Here is a 15,594-nt window from a genome sequence, read left to right as displayed (position 1 = left end):
CCTTCGGGTCTTCCTCCCCGCCCACCCCCACTGGCCCCAAATCCAGGGCCCTCCCCGCCCCACACTAAGATAATGCCAGAGCTTCAGCACCGGGAGATGCGTGCAGCCCCCAGCCGGGGACACCACTCTCCGCTCCTCTTCGGGGCGCAGCTTTCACAATGAGAATCAGACCATGTCTTGGAAGAGGGTCTGGCCGAGCTGGGAGCCGCGACGCGCCCTCACAGCCACTCCCCTGAATTCCCGAGGCCTGGTTCCCGCGGGTGGGGCGTGAGGGGGTGGGGACCGGGGGTGCTTTTGAGGAGCGGGAGGAGGATGGTGAGGAGTGAGGAGGTCGGAGGAGGAGACGGAGACCGTCCTCGCCTGAGCCCGAGCACCGCGAACGCCCGCGGCGGCGGCGGCGGCCCGCGCGCCCTCGCGCCCCGGCCCGGGTTCTCCTCAGCTTTCGCGCCCGGCCCGCTCGGCGGTTAAGGCGGCGGCGTCCGCGGCCCGCGGCGGAGAGGAGCGCGGCGGCTGTGGCTGTAGCGGCCGCGGCCCGCGCCGAGGCCGGGCGGTGAGGACGAGCCGCGGCGGGCGCTGGCCGAGGGCGGCGATGGCGGAGGTGGCTCGGGGATGGGATAGGGAGGGCGAACGCCCAGGTCCGTCGGCTGCGGCGGCGGCAGCTCTGAGGCCTGGCGCCCAGGGCGTGCGGGGGGCGTGTGCGCGCGGGCAGGTGCGGCCAGTGAGTCCGTCCAGAGTTGGCGGGGGGGAGGAGATGGGGGGGGAGGAGATGGGGGGGAGGAGATGGGGGCGGGGCGCCGGGACGAGATTCTCCTGGTTTTCGTGGGCGGGGGCGGGGACCCTCCCTCTTCCAGTCTCCTTGGGAGAGATTTAACCGTGTGAGGACTGGAGTTCTCCGGGCCGCTGCGACTCCTCAGCCGGGCGGGCGCCGGCGCCACGCCTCGGGTCAGTCACGACGCTGAGGAAAATCCTCCATGTCCGGGATGGGAGGCTGGTGATGCTGGGAAGGAGCCCTCTGCCACCGCTTATGTCGGTGTCCGGGTGACTGGACCGGTTTTCGTCCTTCCGTTTACCTCCAGAGACGACTGAGACCTGCCCTTGCTTAGAAAGAAGAGGTTTGTTTTATTCTAGTTTCTGTGACACTGGCCACTGGAATGGTTTGTGACTGTTCCAGTTTTTCTAAGGTCTTTCATCAGTCCTCTATTTCAGTTGGGTTTTGAGGATATGCTGACTTGTGAAAATACCAGGAAAAAGGCTCTCATTGAAAATTCTAACACATTCACACTGGGAAAAAATATAAATGAGCATGGATTAGACACCCACTTTAATTTGCATATTCATCAGCAATTCATTGTGCATGGTTGGCTTGATTTTGTTAGCTGCTCTCCTTGCCCGCGATGGAGAACACGCATTTATTTTCTTTTGAAACTTCCTGTGACACCCTGTGCGTTGCCTTGCCCTTGGAATAGACTTCATAAATGTTAACTTGTTGGTAAGCAGTTGGGAGGAAAGGGACATAATGGGCACTTTCCTCACAACAGTTCAGTGAACTGGATATTACTACCATATATCCATTTTGGTAATGAGGAAATAGTGGGTCAAAGGGTTAATTAAATTTCTCAAGATGCTGCACATAGTAAGTGGCTGACAGAACTGGACCACAAAACTGACTCACTGCTAGCCCATGCTCTTCCCCATATACCTTACTGCCCCCATGAAAAAATAAAATGAACAGACAATAATCATCACAGACATTTGATGAGCGGTTACTAGGTACCAGGTACTATGCTAAGTTTTCTTCATGTTATCTCAGCCTTCATAACAATCCCATGAGATGGGTACCATTTTTATCCTTATTTTACAGATGACGACGCTGATTAGCCCAAAATCATGGAGCTAGAAAGTGAGCCAAGACTCAAATCCATGACTGCCTGCTATAGGCGGAAATTTTAAGTAAATAACTGGAGAAAACTTAAAAGACATTCAGAGATAAGTAACAACAAATGTATATGTTAAAATTTTTTAATGAAATTTAGTATTCTGAGATTTTATTTGAATGGTTCAACGTGTTAGGTATATTATGGTTGCTTATGGGAGGTTTCCTGAAGGAAGTAGATTTTGAGCTAGTGGGTTTTTGTTTTGTTTTTGTTTTTGAATGTTTTAATAATAAGATGATATTATATATGATAATAATATGATCCCTGATATTCTGGGACTAGCAGACCAGTTAAAGAAACAAGAGGTAAGGAGCCATTAATTTCATTTTGAAAATGGCACACAGAAATCCTTCTTCCACTTTCCTAATGTTGCCACCTAAGCAAAACACATGTATCCCAGAATATACTATAAGTATTCAGTTGGTCAGAGCTAAAAAGAACCCACAATTTTGAGAAGCAACGTTTCATCATGGCTGAGTTAGTGATCAGAAGGGTCAACCCCCAATGGGAAACCATTAGTAATGATTTATTCCAAGAATCAGTTCCACAGTTCCAGGTACTCTAGTGGTATATGATACTCCAAGCCAGTTTTCAACTTCAAACTCTTTGTTTGTAGTTACATCATAGTTTCTTGTTGAAGAGGACAAAGGCTTGACTGCATGGGAACTAACATGCAAATTAAAAGTGAAAACATTTTTCCAAAAATCTGGAGAGGCCAAAAAAAAAAATTCAGATTTTTTTAAACATCCAGATTTCATCAAGGTATTTTGCATCTGTGTGTAGTGGAAAGAGCCAGAAAATCTTGGGAACCAATTGCACAGGCTACATCTCAGTTGGTACGTATGTAAAATGAAGTTATGTCTGATGCTTTCCACTGGCCTTATATTGTATGCCTATGATGAAATATAGTCTTAGTCCATTAAGTTATATGCATAATTGAAGCTAGAAATCAAGTATGGGGATAAATTTGAGATCAATTTCTATTCTGTTTTAATAACAAAAATAAAAATATATTTATTCTCCACATTTTTCTAATTGAACCTTTTTTATTCATCAAAATCTATTTTTGCTATTCTCAATGGACAGTATTAATTATAGTAAATGTATATATGTACCAGGAACAATACTAGAGTATTTTTTATTTATTTTTATATATAACATATTGTGTATATATACACATGTTGTATATACTGTGTATATATATATATATCATTATGCATGTTTATTACATATTGTTAGATATTATTGTATATATGTTTTATACACACATACAAACCAGTCAGGCTTAAATGAGACAAAGTAAAGAATCTAGTATTGTTCCTGGTACATAATAGCATAATATTATCTATATATATACTAGATATTATAATTCCTGCAGAAGCTCCGAATCCCTTACTCTAAAGTCTGATATACACAGATGTAATTCTGTATACTTTTAAGCAAGTTGAGAATTATTGCAAGTCACTCCTCTTGGGGTTGACTAATAAAAGAAGGGACTAGGGTTGAGACTAGAAAAGGGAGATAAAGCAAAAGACAAAGCAAGTATAAGAAGCCTTTGGAAACATAAAGTAAAGGAACATGAATCAAGTTCGGTCTTAGAACTGCATACCAAGGTCTGTTTGCAGTGAGGAAGAGGAGAAGATGATGTCTTATAGCATCAAGTTATCAGCTGAGCTAAGATAGGATAACTCTGTGATTTAGGGAGTGGATTTGGAAAATATCTACTTTCTCCATCTTGAGCTCTACAGTTACTCTGCATAACTGGGACTGTGATAGGCTGTGGGACAGAAGTTAGCAGCTCCAGGTTACCGAATACTATGAAGATATTAGACATCTGAATAGAACACCAAGTTCTTGCTTTCTGCATTCCATTTAAGTTTGTCTCCTCATGCCTACATGGCACAAACTTTGCCCTTCATCATCTTCCTGAGGAAACCCAGACACCAAGCATATCATCATGTTTGCAGTCTTTCTGAATTTATGGTCATGAATGTTGAAGGCCATGGAATGTCAATCACCCATCTTCTTCAGGTTCTAACCGACTGCGAATAGACACAAGGAACCAAATGAGCATCTCATTAGAGTGTCATCTTTATTACCTGGATGAGGTAAGTATCTAATATCCCACAAAGTGCAGGGATCCATACTAAAACTAGACTGAAAATGAGACTAGGAACTTCCTCTCTGTAAATGTGCATCCTGAGACCTGTCTGTGGAAAATTCATATAGCCAGCCCAGCCTAAAGCATGTCTCACAAATGGAATCAGAAGATCAGAGAGAATGATAGGTTTCTAGGGCTGCCTTTGGAAAGCATCCTGAGACAGGTACTGATGCCCAAGTATGCCCACCATCTTGTTAGGTAGCAGAAGAAAGCCCACTGCAAGAGAGAAAGCAAGCCAGCATTGAACCTGTATCTTGTTTTAAAGGAAAGTTTTCACACCCACTGGTAAAGTGATTCCAATGGAAGCAAGTAGGGAAAGAAAGCAAAAGTGTTTGCTATAGTACAATTCCCTCTTGGAAAAAGGAGCAGAAGTTTCTTCCCCCCTAGGGAAATTTGATGTGGAAAAATAAGGGTTTCCCCCAAGACCATCACATCACACTGCACAACATTCCACCACCATCCTGCTGATTCTATCATTAACTTCCTCCTCTCTCAGAGCCCCCCTGCCTATGTGCTACTACCTTTGAAAACCTGTGTGCCCCACAGGTGACCCAGTACACAGCCCACTGAAAAATGTAGTCTTGTCTCCAAACTATTTCTCACAGAGAGAAACCCCTGAAATGCCAAAAAATAAATAATTTTTACCATCTCTATTTATTTTCCATTGAGGAAAAGAGCTAGCATCCTGATAAACCTATTACACAATATCTAGAGGGGTGACTAAGAAGACACAAAGAATGTAATATGCACTTTTGGAATCTCATCTATGTTTCTCAAGGGCTAATACCTCCTTCTTACGCCCCATCCTCTACTTCTGTCTTTCTCCTACACCTGGGTCACACACTTTTTCATTAAAGGGCCAGAGAGTAAATATCTTCAGCTTTGTGGGCCACACAGTCTCTATCACACTACTCAACTCGCCATTGTGGCATGAAAGTAGCCATAGGCAATATTCAAAACAGAGTGTGGCTGTGAACCAATAAAACTTTATTTATGTATACTTAAATTTGAATTTTGTATAATTTCCACGTGTCACAAAATATTCTTCTTTTGACTTTTTTTAAGCCATTTAAAGATGCAGGGACTTCCCTGGTGGCACAGTGGTTAAGAATTCTCCTGCCAATGCAGCAGGCACGGGTTCAATCCCTGGTGTGGGATCCCACATGCCGCGGAGCAGCTAAGCCCATGCAGCAAACTACTGAGCCCACACGCTGCAACTACTGGAGCCTGCGTGCCTACAGCCCATGCTCTGCAACAAGAGAGAAGCCACTGCAGTGAGAAGCCCACGCACTGCAACGAAGGGTATCCCCTGCTCGCCACAACCAGAGAAAGCCCGTGCAGCAAGGAAAACCCAACGCAGCCAAAATAAATAAAAGAAAAAATAAAGAAAAGAAAAAAATAAAAATGAAAAAAAAGATTCTTAGTTTACTGGCCATATAGGCCATGGGTAGGTTTTGGTCCATGAGCCATAAGCCTACAGATTTAGGAGTGACTTATTCTAAAGCCCTTTTGGCGGATACTACTTCTTTGCTTGGCCTGATTGTTTAGAGGGGAGAGGAGGGCAGGAGCCTGGAATCAAATTATCCCCTCAGGCAGCCAAATATGCCCAGCCTGGGCAGAAAGGAATGCTTCCCATCAGCAAATCATCTCTAACTCTCTCATATCTCAAGAAAGATCCTTTCTTTAGATGAGCAGAAGACTTGTCTCCAGAGGAGATGCTTAAACTGAGACTTGAGAGATATATGGCAAAGGGAAGCAGGAGGTGGAAAAAGAGTGTTGCATGAAGAACACTGTTTGGAAATCTGTACACTTTGCTCTTTAGAAGGCAGTTGGGAATTATACTCTCAGAACTAAATCCCTATGTTACCTCCTGCCATCTTTTCTTTTACCTCTGCTCCTATCTTGTAATAATTCACTCACACCTCCTAATCATGTTTGTATTGTTTATGGAATTTAAGTGTATTATTGTTATTGAATGTTCTTAATTTCAAAATTATATAAAGTATTATACAAATGCTTTTTCTAAAAATGAAGTTGTTTTTTCACTTGCATATATTCTCTGATTCTTTTTTTTTTAATAGGAGTTCTTTTCCCATTTTTTTTTAAAGTCTTTATTGAATTTGTTACAATATTGCTTCTGGGTTTTTTTATGCTTTGGTTTTTAGGCTGTGAGGCATGTGGGATCTTAGCTCCCCCACCAGGGATTGAACCTACACCACCTGCATTGGAAGGCGAAGTCTTAACCACTGAACCGTCAGGGAAGTTCTTCTGATTCCTTTTTTAATTGATGATATTTGCCCACTTCAAAGGAGCTTCCCTCTTTCTTCATATGAAAAAAAAAAACAAAATAAATAAACCATGGCTTGTATGTTTTTTAATGTCTATGTATACTTTATGGATCAATGAATAAGAATGGGAGTTAGCTGCATGAAACAACTTGAAAATAAAGCTAAGCTGAATGAGAAAAAATGAACAGTTAATTCTAACTATAATCGTCCAGCATACATATGCTTTTTAATTCTATTACACTAACAAAGAAACATGTGCAACTAATTCTCTATTTATTTACCACAATCCAAAGTCCTCCCACCTTCCATATTCATGGACCATCTTCTTCCTATTACCCAGCTGAGGTCCAAGCCTGCCAACTGGGGGACCAAGCTGGGCTGGATTTTCAGCCAAGAACAGAAGGGGAATAATTGTGAGATTTTCCTGGACTCTGTAGCTAACATTATCTGACTAAATGTGTCTTCTTCTACGTTGGTACCTAAATGCTTTCCAAAGCACTTTTTCTGTTATACCACAAATTACGGTTTTGTAATTTAAACATACACACATACCTAGAACTGTGGTCAGAAGATCTGGGTTTCAATCCTGGTGTGACCTCTTCTTAGCTTAGAAAACTTCTAGAGCCATCAGTCCATAGACAAGTGTAATACATACCTTTACAAGTTCATCAGTTTGCTATGGCTGCCATAACAAAGTACCACAGACTGGGTGGCTTAAACAACAGAAATTTATTTCTTCACAATTCTGGAGACTAGTGTCTTCAAGTTGAAGGCAGGGTTGGTTTCTTTTGAGGCATCTTTCTTTGGCTTATAGATGGCCACCTTCTCCCTATGCTTCACATAGTCTTCCCTCTATGTGCATATGTCCTAATCTCTTCTTATAAAGACACCAGTCTTATTGGATTAAGGCCCATTCTAATAACCTCATTTTAACTTAACTACTTCTTTAAAGACCATATCTCCAAATACAATCACATTCTGAGGTACTGGGGGTTAGGACCTCAATGTATGAATGTAGAGGGGACACAATACAGTCCATAAGAGGGTTGATGGATGTTTTGTGGATCAGATTAAATGAGATTTAAAAAGTGAAGGCATTTGACTCTTAGTAGATATGCAATAAATGCCAGTTAAATCTAAACAAGTAATTTTTTAAATATCCATTTTATATTATTATTTAGTACAATTTTTATAGTATCCATATCTAATGTAATGTTATCCAGAAACATTTGATGTTGAAGGTAAATTTTAAATAAGAAATCTACTAGGGATACACAACTACAATTCTGTAATAAAGTAATCCAAGATGTTTGAGTTAATTCCTTCACCGCCTTTGAGAGTCAATAGTAATCAGGGAGAAATTACTTCCCTTCAGTATCCATGTGATCATATTGTTTATGAGGATCATAAAAATTTTCTCTTTGGGGGAGTTCTGAGTATTTTAAACATCCTAGTAATTGGAATTAATTTTACTCAAGGCTTTGTTTCTAAACTAGAGTCAAACTTTTAAGTTTCATAGCTTGACGTAGAAATCCAAAATGTGTATAAACATGTATGTGTATGCATGTGTTTCCTACGCATGTAGAAAAACAGTAAAATTAGAAAAATACTGTGGTAGTATTAATAAATACATCAATAATCAATACTACATCAATAAATGCATTATTACTATAATTCATACATAAAAGTATATGAAACTCTTAGTACTTTTGCAGGGACCTAGTCTAAACAGGAAAGAGGAAAGATAAGGACCCCCCCCCCCAATACTCTCTCAATCATGGAATTGCTTTTCTTAAAAACTATCAGCCCATTTTTTTTGTTTTTTTTCTTGTGAAACATAAGCATTTAAAATATGTTATAATTTTGTGACTATGGTACAATATTTCTTCATTTTCAACACTTTGAGAGCTTCAAACCAAAAGCCAAATACAGATGGCTTAGCCTTCTCTTTTCTCTGAAAGACCATGACAAGTGGCAATTTCTATGTGTTCAGAAACTTAGAAGGAGCCTGAGAAGTCTGTGGCAACCCAGTTTTACGATGATTTTCAGTAGCTATGAAGTGTCCATTTAATAAACAGGATCACATGCACTAATAGAAAAGTACAGATATTTACTTGACTCAAATAAGTTTGCTCTAAGAATATGAATGAAGGAGAACAAAGAATTAAACCATTTACAGAATATGCGAACTGAAAGAAGTATTTCACTTGTATGTTTCCTGGTTGGAATATGTTGTTTTAGGTGAAAGAACCTATAAGCAAAGATGATTACTGAAGCCCAGCTTGATAAGAAAAATATTGTAAACACCTAGAGTCTAGAAAACAATGAAATTATTTTCTAGTATCTATAATTAAAGAAGCAGCATAGAGAAAATTCCAGAGAGTCCAGGGAATTTGGGAAGGATGGGGAAAGAAAATACTGAGACATTCAAACTGCTAGGGTAGGTAGGGACTCAGTGAACTACTTCTCTTAAAACACTATGAACTGGGCTTCTGTGGTGGCACAGTGGTTAAGAATCCACCTGCCAATGCAGGGGACATGGGTTTGAGCCCTGGTCCGGGAAGATCCCACATGCCACAGAGCAACAAAGCCTGTGCACCACAACTACTGAGCCCATGCTCTAGAGCCTGTGAGCCACAACTATGGAAGCCCACATGCCACAACTACTGAAGCCCGCATGCCTAGAGCTTGTGCTCCTCATTGAGAAGCCTGCGCACTGCAACGAAGCCCCAAAGCAGCCAAAAATTAATTAATTAATTTTAAAAATAATTATTAAAATAATTAATTTTAAAAATAATTAATTTTAAAATTTATTTTAGTAATTATTTATTTTTAAAATAATAATTATTAAAATAGTTAATTTTTTAAAACACTATGAAAGAGATCAACACATTAAAAACACCCCCCACATAAAACATTTAAAACTCACTCCACTGTATAACCTTCTTCTCTAGATATACATCACTTTATACTTGTAAGAATGTGGTAAGATAAAACAAACAAACAAAAAAATCCTCCTCTCCCATTCCCTTTTCCCTTTGTTCCTCACCTTCAGCAACCCATCTCCCATGATAAATAAATAAATAAATAAATAACGTATCCCATTTCTCAAAGGAGGTACCTGGTAAATAACCTCAAGTTCTCTTCCTGGCTTTTGGCTTCCAAAATCTTAGGCCCTTAAGAGAAGGATGAGGCATTTCAAATATGAAGAGAGGGGGAATTAAGGATAACAGGGTTCCTCACCTCACCCCCATCCTGGGATAGAAAATTGAGACCACCCACACCCATACAGCTTAAATACTGGTACTGATAACTGAGGTCACCTGTGTCAACATGACTTTTAAATTTACTCCAGGAAATTCTTTCCCAGGAAGACAATTCTATGAACCAATAAATAATTTCACTGTTTCCTTCAGGAACTTCCTTAAAATGAATTTATCTGAACAAAATCTTTGCTCATCTGGGTAAATAGCCCCTTCTTAGGATTGCAGAGGGGGAAATGTGCTTTAATGGAGAACTTTGCACTGTTTAGAGCACACTCTTCTGGGTTATGTGATTCCGATTATGTGGAGGTTCTGTGCCTTTTGTTGCCTGTAAGCTATTTCAGAACTCTGTGAGTTCTAGATAACTGATAGCAATGCAGAATAATTCTTGCCTATATACCTGCAAGTAAATTGTCCAATGAATGTCCACTACTGTTTTGGAGTAGAGATCTAGCAGAGGTGCCATCTTATAGGACTAAAGAGGTGTAGTATTTCATCTTCCCATTTTCCTATATTCCTCCTAATTCTTTTTTTAAATAATTTTTATTGGAGAATAGTTGCTTTACAATGTTGTGTTAGTTTCTACTGTACAGCAAAATGAATCAGCTATACATATACATATATCCTCTCTTTTTTGGATTTCCTTCCCATTTAGGTCACCACAGTGCATTAAGAAGGGCTCCCTGTTATTATACAGTATGTTCTCATTAGTTATCTATTTTATACATAGTATCAACAGTGTATATGTGTTAATCCCAATTTCCCAATTCCTCCCAATCCCCCATTCCCCCCTTGGTATCCATACATTTGTTCTCTATGTCTGTATCTCTATTTCTGCTTTGCGAATAAGATCATCTATACCATTTTTCTAGATTCCACGTGTAATAAATGCTGGAGAGGGTGGGGAGAAAAGGGAACCCTCATGTACTATTGGTGGGAATGTAAATTGATACAGCCACTATGGAAAACAGTATGGAGGTTCCCTAAAAAACTAAAACTAGAACTACCATATAACCCAGCAATCCCACTACTGAGCATATACCGAGAGAAAACCATAATTCCAAAAGACACATGCACCGCAGTGTTCATAGCAGCACTATTTACAATAGCCAGGACATGGAAGCAACATAATGTCCATCAATAGAGGAATGAATAAAGAAGATGTGTACATACATACAATGGAATATTACTCAGCCATAAAAAGGAACGAAATTGGGTCATTTGTTGAGACATGGAAGGACATAGAGAAGTTTTGGTCCAGAACAAGAAGTAAATTAAAAAATGTATTCTTCTAATAGTAGATGAAGCTAGGTAGAGGAGCCAAAGATGATGAAAGTAATAAATAGCTATAGATTTATTCATTTATACATTTTTATTCCATGTGTAAATTATTCTATTAATTTTGGCAAATAATGTACTATATTTTTCGGGTGATTTAACCAACATTTCCCTTAAAAATATATCTGTAATTTTAAAGTATAGACATTGTGATCTCAAAATTAGCTGTACAAATACATTTTTGATTACTTACACATTCCTGAATTTGTTATAGACATATAAGATAAAGAGACAACTAAACTCCAAATAAATGACTTTTACTGGAAACTTTACTATTATATTAAATTCATAATCCCACAATTCATTGTCTGTTACTCAATTCATGATAGGTATCAAATTATTTACAATACGATTAAGATTTTTATTAAAACTGTACTGCACAGAGATAATTATGTTTTGTAGAATATGTATTGTGAGGCTTTTTTTTTAAATTTTTTTTGCGGTACATGGGCCTCTCACTGTTGTGGCCTCTCCCGCTGCCGAGCACAGGCTCCGGACGCGCAGGCCCAGCCGCTCCTCGGCATGTGAGATCCTCCCGGACCGGGGCACGAACCCGCATCCCCTGCATCGGCAGGCGGACTCCCAACCACTGCGCCACCAGGGAAGCCTTGTTAGGCATTTTTAATTGATGCTTATCAGCAACAAGTTATTTGCTGCATAGCAATCCTTTTTTTTAAGAGAACCCCCCTTAAGGTTTAATGTATACACGTTTAAGATCATTTTGAAGCATATTTATATAACATAAAATTCACCCATTTTAAGTGTAAAGTACTATGGTTATAATGAGTGTATAGAGTTGTGCAACCACAACCAGAAATAAGTTTTAGAACACTTTAATCAACCCTCCAAATTCCCTTATGCCCTTTTGTGGTCAAGCTGTGCCTCACCCCCAGCCACAAGGCAAGCACTGATCTGCTTTCTGCTGTTACGTTTTTGCTTTTTCCAGAACTTCATGTTCATATTTCATATGTGTTTTGTGTCATTCATTTTTTTACTTATCATTATGTTTTTGAGATACTTCTACATTGTTCTGTATATCAGTAGTTTATTCTGCTTTCCTTGCAGTTGTATTCTGTTGAATGTATATGCCACATTTTGTTTATACATGGACCAGCTGCTAGATATTTGAGTTGTTTCTATTGTTTGGTTATTATGAATAATGATGGTATGAACATTTGGGTACAAATCTTTGTATGGACATATATTTTCACTTCATTTAGGTAAACCCGTAGGAGTAGAATTGCTGGGTCATGTAGTAGGTGTACATTTCAATTTTTAAGACACTGACAAACTGTTTTCCAGTACCTGCACCACTTTGCAATTCCACTAGCAATGTATGAGAGTTCCAGTTGTACCATATCTTCGCCAACACTTGATGTTTCAGTCTTTTTAAATTAAGAAATTCTAACATGTGTATAGGAGTATCTTACTGTGGTTATAATTTGCATTTCCCTAATGACCAATCAAGTTGAGCATCTTTTTTTGTTAAGTACCTATACAGATCTTTTTCCTGTTTCTTAAAACTGAGTTATTTATATCATTATTGAGTTGTAAAAATTCTTAATTAGATGTGGACACAAGTCTTTTGTCAGACATATGCTTTACAAATATTTTTTCCCAAGCTGTAGTTTGTCTTTTCATTTTCTTAATGATTTTAACAAGCAAAAGATTTTAATTTTTTTGAAGTCTACTTAACATTTTTTAAATTTATGGTTCATGCTATTTGTGTGTTGTCCCAAGGTCATGAAGGGTTTTCTCCTATGCTTTGTTCTGTAGGATGTATGTGTTTTTGCCCTTACATTTAGGTCTGTGATCTATTTTGAATTAATATTGGTGTATGGTTTGAAGAAAGATCAAAGTTCATTTCTTTTCCATGTGGATATACAGTTATTCCAAAAACATTTCTTGAAAAGCCTATTCTTTTCCAATTGACTTTCTTTGATACCTTTACTGAAAATCAATTGACCACATAAGTGTGAGTCCATATCTGGATTCTCAGTTCTGTTTCATTGATCTATATGTCTATCCTTATGAATTCTTTCATTTTTAATCTTGAAGAATGGGATAATGTTTAGAGAAAAATAATCATGTTTGATAACTTCCATTGAAACATACAATTTATCTAAATTTAAATACAATAATAGGCAAAAAAGGATGATTAATCTTTCTTTAAAATGTATTCTTTACTACAGTTTAAAACAAAGATGATAATTAGATCATTTTGGATATTTTTACTGGATGTGGAAAAAATAGATGGAAAAGTCTGTTGTCTGAGGCAGTAAACTATTATTAACTACTGTGCTGCTTATATTCATTAAGAAAAATTTTCAAATTTAAGAGGGATAAATAAACATGATTATGAGACAATTGAAGCATAGTAAGAATACACATATTTCCTTTAAACTGGTTAAAGTCTTCAGCCATGGATGAATTACATCCATGGGTATAAAACATAGTACTAGGTGATGTAATGACAGAATCATTGTCAGTAATTTTGAGAAATGGAGAAGAACACAAGACTTGCCAGAAGACTGAAGATGTACAGATGTTTCCATTTTCAAAACACAAAAAAATAGATTGCAGAAGCTAAAGGCTAATAAGCATGATACTGAAAGCTGGTAAAATTATAGAAGAGATAAAGCATATATTTTATCAACATCTTTTCAAATGATCACTAGAAGAAAAAATAATTTTTTTCACCAAAATTATTAAATTACACACCTGAAAATGGCTAACATAGATCCTGAATGACTGTGACTAGTAAATATCTTTTTTAAAGTAAAGCAACCTCAAACCTTTCTCTGAGAAATCATACAATAGGAAGAAAGAAAATAAATTAAGTAAAAACTAATGGCATCCAAACAAAATTATTTTTAAAATATCACATGTAATTCTACACTTAAAAAATAGAAAATCTTGATGAAAGGTACTAATCTCAAATTATCAAAATTGACGTCTCCTTCTCTGTGCATGGTAAGCCTAGTGACGCCAAGGATAGACTAAGAAATACCCAGAAGTTGAATATATGAGTTTGGAGTCCAGGGAAGAGTTAAGGCTAGTTATATGAATCTGGGACTAGTCAGTGCATTTGTGGTATTTAAATCCATGAGACTGGAAGAGATCACCTAGGAAGTGAGTATGGACAGAGAAGACCAACAACTGTAGAAATTCTCTTTTATTTCCATCTTCACAGTGAAATAATAATCAAAGCCATGGGCTTGAGTGGAAGGAGAGGAGAAGGAGTGTTGGAGGTTTGTGGAAAGAGGAGGGAAGCATAAAATAGTTGAAGAGTAGACCTGTGAATACAGAGGGATTAGAAGGCAGCCCTGACGGCTTAGGAGTGTTCGGTGGCCATAAATTTAAAGCAAAATCAGCAGAAGGATCAGGAAAAGAAGCAAGAATTATTGAAATAACTGAAGAAAACTTTCAGTGTTAGAATTGAATCTGCCAAGTTAAAATGCCAAGGGCCAAGAAAAATAGAGACCAACGTCTATACATGCTGTCGGGACATTTTAAAATTTTAGATATTTTTTAAAATATTGCTAGCAGGACTTCCCTGGTGGTGCAGTGAATAGGACTACTCCGCCCTCCCAATGCAGGGGGCCCGGGTTTGATCCCTGGTCAGGGAACTAGATCCCACATGCAGGCTGCAACTAAGAGTTCACATGCCACAACTAAGGAGGCGGCAAGCTGCAACAAAGACCTGGCACAACCAAATAAATAAATATTTTTAAAAAGTATTTCTAGTAATCAGTCAACAAAACAAGTTATATTTCAAGGAACAAGAATCATGCTGACCTCATATTTCCCTGAAGAAGCAATGGAATAACATATAGAGTTAAAGTTATGTACCAGGAAATTTTTAGTTCCAAGAAATAGAAAACGCAACACAACTAATATAAACAATAAAGCAGATTTATTATCTCACATAAGAATTTCTAAACTGGCTCTGAGATTGGTTATTTTAGTAGTTTAAGGATCTAAGTTCTTTCCATCATTCTTTGCCAAGCTCAGGGGATCAGTCTTGCCCTGAGTTAATCATCCTCTTGTTCATAAGGTGGTCCTGAAGTTCCAGGCATTACATGTAGACATGACAACATCAAGCAGAAGAAGAATCTCACTGGTTAGTGTTGTGTCACATACCCTTTCCTAAGCCAATCACTTATAAGGGCAATGCAGTTGGCTTAGTTAGTATAGTGCGTGACGGGGTGGAGAACGATAGATTACCCAAACAAAACCAGAGTTCTCTTAATAAGGAAGAAGGGGAAATGGCTATTGGGTAGGCAACGAACAGTGCCTCTTTCATGAGAGGGAGAAAATATTGTAACCCCAAAATAAAAGCCCACTAAAAGGCACTAAAAGGCTTCCCTGGTGGCACAGTGGTTAAGAATCCACCTATCAATGCAGCAGACATGGGTTCAAGCCCTGGTCCTGGAAGATCCCACATGCCACGGAGCAACTAAGCCACAACTACTGAGCCTGCGCTCTAGAGCCCGTGAGCCACAACTACTGAAGCCTGCATGCCTAGAGCCCGTGCTCCGCAACAAGAGAAGCCACCGCAATGAGAAGCCCACGCACTGCAACAAAGAGTAGTTCCCACTCACCACAAC

General features: G+C 38.9%; 1 long non-coding RNA gene across 1 annotated transcript; it reads left to right on the top strand.

The window, feature by feature from the left end:
* Window positions 1–834: 834 nt before the first annotated feature.
* On the top strand, window positions 835–6,544 carry LOC141275753 (uncharacterized). Its single transcript, XR_012324037.1, has 4 exons — window positions 835–1,112; window positions 1,862–2,770; window positions 3,966–4,042; window positions 5,161–6,544. It is a non-coding gene; the product is annotated as an uncharacterized lncRNA (long non-coding RNA).
* Window positions 6,545–15,594: the final 9,050 nt, after the last annotated feature.

Source organism: Tursiops truncatus, chromosome 11 (genome assembly GCF_011762595.2).
Source record: "Tursiops truncatus isolate mTurTru1 chromosome 11, mTurTru1.mat.Y, whole genome shotgun sequence".
Lineage (NCBI taxonomy): Eukaryota > Metazoa > Chordata > Mammalia > Artiodactyla > Delphinidae > Tursiops > Tursiops truncatus.
The sequence above is the reverse complement of the archived record's forward strand: the minus strand, read 5'-3'. Positions and strand labels throughout refer to the sequence as shown.